Source organism: Solanum pennellii, chromosome 1, assembly GCF_001406875.1.
Source record: "Solanum pennellii chromosome 1, SPENNV200".
NCBI lineage: Eukaryota > Viridiplantae > Streptophyta > Magnoliopsida > Solanales > Solanaceae > Solanum > Solanum pennellii.
In genome coordinates, this window is record NC_028637.1 from 71,579,297 (window position 1) to 71,583,606 (window position 4,310).

At 31.6% G+C, this 4,310-nt stretch overlaps 1 long non-coding RNA gene across 1 annotated transcript; it reads right to left on the bottom strand.

The window, feature by feature from the left end:
• Window positions 1-2,871: 2,871 nt before the first annotated feature.
• Window positions 2,872-3,976, bottom strand: LOC107028745. The gene is made up of 2 exons (XR_001457872.2): window positions 3,816-3,976; window positions 2,872-3,668 (listed from the first exon to the last, which is right to left on the bottom strand). It is a non-coding gene; the product is annotated as an uncharacterized LOC107028745 (long non-coding RNA).
• Window positions 3,977-4,310: the final 334 nt, after the last annotated feature.

The following is a 4,310-nucleotide window of genomic DNA, read 5'->3' on the forward strand; positions in this document are numbered from 1 at the left end:
ACTCTTCCTCTGTTTCGTGTTGTAGATTTGAGCACTAGCTACTAACATTGATAATTGAGCATATTACAGTTGTAGTTCAAAGGCAAGGGTGAGCACTTAGTGTCTTGGAATTTACCTGCCTTTAATTTTATTTTGATAGCTACTCTATTGCATTTTGAGATAAACTCTGTATTTTGGGTTTACTTTTTGGAGTTGTACTATTTTGTTGTAGAAAGCTATGTACTTGTGAATTTCAGGTTGTGGGAGGGATCTTTTGTATATATTATTTTGGTTTGCTTCGTCTGGTATTCTATTTCTTTTGTTAAATTATTGCTTCTGACAGCTTATCTCTACCCTTACACCCATTACTTCTTGTTTCGGGTTACATGTTGACTTACTTGCTGGTGGATTATAGTAGGTGTCATCATAACTCTGAGAAATAGGTCGTGATCAAAAACCTGATCGTGAGCATGGATTCTAGGTTTTGATCATGAATTATAAAGTAGCTTTAGATCTATGAAAGATTTCTTGATCAGCTTTGAAAGGAAAGTTCTTTGTGAAATGTGGAACACTTATGAATCATCAGCGCAGAGGCTTCTTAATGTATCTATCTTATAATCTTATGACTTTTTAGGATGGAGAAGGAAGTTTGTGATGAATACCAAGCTTTTCTCTGCCAATTTTTGGCAGCTTGACAAATTTATATGTAATTAGTTGATTCATATCATTCCTAACACTTGACAACATTTGATTGGCTTTTAGGTTGACTTGACATACTTAATCATTTCATGATTTTGGAGAGGCCGACTTTTATATAAGCTGAAATTTCAATTAAATTCATACATGTTAAGGTATAATTTATAGATTCAGTCAAATTAGATTATAATATCATTTGGATAAATATATCTTAAATTCAAAATATGATCCAAACTAATTTTTAAATTGAAATTCGATAAAATTCAAATTGATAAATGACCAACATATATATGGAGGAATATATAATTAATCCCAAATCTTGTAACTTTAGAAACAAGTCTTGATAGAAATTATTACGACTAAAAGTTTGAGAAAGAATAACAAAAAGAGAAAGGTAAAATAATGAAAAGGGAGATGACATGCATGTTAGTTGTTACCTAAAGATGAAAAATTGGGACCCATATTGCCGGCTGAATATGTTGCATTGCTGATTTTATCTATGAGAGTTACTCAAAAGTCAAGATTTTATGTTTTCCTTCAGTCATCACAACTTTGAATATTTATTTATGTAAGACTATCAACCTATTTAAAAAGTACCAACTTGTGGAACATCATCATTTTGTGCTTGAATTTTGTTATTACCAACTTCACTTTTCCACTTTTGGCTCATTTATTCATAATTCCAATTAATCACAGATTAATTTGTAGTACATGGCTAAATTTTGCATTTGCTTATTTTTATTTTCCTTAAAGCTACTCAAAACCCAAAGTTTCTTATTTTTTAATTCTAATGAAGATATTATTATTTTAAGGTGGTGAATGTTATGGTATTTACTATTGGCTTTTAGCAAATTAGCAACTAAAGAATTGGGTGTGCTTTGTAGGAAAGGAAAATATTTTTATGAAAAATAATTTTATTTTTTTTAAAAAAAATAAGTTTCTTTCTAACTATATATTTTTTACTTACGAGTAAGTAAAAAAACAATATTATGTAACCTAGCAAAACACTAAAGAAGAGGGAGGGGACAGGGAGTGGGACCTGCTGGGTGGGATGGTCAAAGGGAAGGAGTTGGGGGCAATGGGTTGGTGGAGACAATAGAACAAATATAACATGTCCTTTATAAAGAAAATAATTTTCGTGATATTTTTAAGGAACTTGTTTTCATAATATGGTAAAATAGGAAAACATTTTCCTCCCTGCCGAACACAAAAGTCACTTATTTAGCTTTTTCCTTGTCTCTTGATAATGTTTTGCTTACTAGTAACATCTACAACCTAAACTGGGGTGTATATATATAATATATATCATTCTTTATTTTATTAATTTTGGGGGGAAAAGGATATTTGTGTCTCTGCCGTCATACTTTTGGGATATTGATGCCCCTGTCGTCATACTTTTGGGACATTGGTGCCCCTGCCGTCATACTTTAGGGACATTGGTGCCCCTGCCCCTTCGTTAGAGTGAAGGGCATATATGCTCTAATTTATGGACAACATGGGCACCAATGTCCAAAAAGAATAACGGAGGGTATGTGCATACCATTCACGATAGTTCAAGGATATATTTTTTATTTTTTCCTTAATTTAGTGTCAATAAGCATGTCTAAGGTGATATATTTAGATCATATAACAATATACATATAAAGCAACTAAAATAAATGTTGCAAGTAAAGAAGTTAATTTTTATTGTACTTGTATTGGTCTATCCCACGAGTCTTTATATTATAAAATCATAAATGATATAAACACAGGCTAACAGACAAGAGAGGGTTTTGTCCATCTGAGTGAATGATTTTTCTTTCTCTAATAAAGTCGTTCGTATTAAAAAGCTGATCTTTTCTTTCCTAAATCGTTACAATTATTTCCCCCCCTTCATAAATGACATCAACTCATTCTTGCTTAAAAACAACCCTCTCTTCCATAAACTAAGGGAAAAAGAGAAAGATGTGGGGGCCTTTTAAGTACTACACATATTCAACTAAATGTTTTTCTAAAAAAACAAATAATAAATCAAAAAGGGTTTATAGTCTTTTCTTTTTTAATTGTTTGGTGGAGTTAATTTGTTCTGAATACAAAGATAACAATCTTCAACATTGAATTTGGTCATGTGATTGAACACTTTGGTCCATTTCTATAATTAAAAAGATAAGGTGAGATAATAGAAGTAAGTAAAACTGACCAGTCATGATAAATTGCTCAAAGTCCATGAAAAAAAAAAACCCTGAAATTGGAAGAATACTTGTAGTCTCTCTATTACATATTCCCACAACAAAACAAAACTAAAAACAAGTAAAAATAAATAGCAATTACTAAGGACAAGTTACAAAACTTAAAAAGCCAAAATGCAAAAATAAATAAATAAATAAAAAACATTGGATTTAGTACAATGTTTATTCCAAATTCACATTCATAACCCCAACAAATAGGGACAATAGGGCATATAAATCATCACATGAATTTCCTTGAATATTCCATTCTTGATGGAATCATACATGATGAATTCAAATCTTTTTGTTGTGTTCAATTGTAAATGGAATAAAATCAACAGCTCAGGAGGGATAGACAAGGAAGGAGAACGAGAGTTGAGTAGGAAAGAAGAAGGAGACCAAACAAACCTTACATGAAGAAGTCATGACGTAAGATTTGCGAAAAAACAAAACATAAAGACGTAAGAGATAACACGGGGTCTTACAAGGTCAAGAAAAGGTCTTACAAGGTCAAGAAGAATGGGGTAGGTAGAGGAACGAAAGGCAACAAGTCAAAAAAGAGAGAATAGACAACAGAAAAAAAAAAAAGCGGTGAGAAAAAGCTCAGGTAGGATAGCACCGAGATTAAGATGAGGATGCGACACTCATCGTTAGGAAGATGAAGAGAAAGCCAAAGCCATGGCTAAGAAGGACCACTAAACATGTCATTCTGCTTATACTTTGCAGTTTTTGCAGCCTTTGGGTTGAAGCAAGCTGACTCATTATTAATCCACTCATACATGCTACCTGCATCCAAATAAATTTTAAATAAGAAAGTTATAAACTTTTACTAACACAAAGGAAAGTAAAGCTGATGTGGTAGCTTTTGAAGGAAAAAACTAAGGTTATGGAAAGATAGGTGGGAGAATAAAGGGAAAAAGGAAGTAGGGATACCTTGTGGAGATTTCAGTGTTCTTTTCTGCAGTGCAATATTTGCTCTCAGACCCACAAAAAGTGCACAAACTAAAGAAAGATCATAGAGGAGCTAAGTAGAGGAGAATGAAGAAAGAAAGGTTTAGAATGGGCTTATAAGGAGGTGGCCAATGGGCTGACAGTGACACCTCCAAAAGCCCTGAGAGACTGAGGGATATGAGACCCTATTTTTCCTGAGAGTGCTAAATTATCAGAAAATTTAATTAGAATTTGGGGAAAAAAATTAAATAAATTATAATTTTTTTATTTTTAAAATAAATTAATATTTTTTATATTTTTTAATTATAAGATTAAATATATTTTAAAAGATAAAATAATATAGATAATACATCATTTTAGCCAAATTTCGGCCAACTTTTTTTTTTTTACATTTTCCCTTTTCCTTCTGCCCCAAAACACAAAAAAATAGTAATAATAGAAATAGCAAACATAATAGTCATAATAAGGTTCTATAGC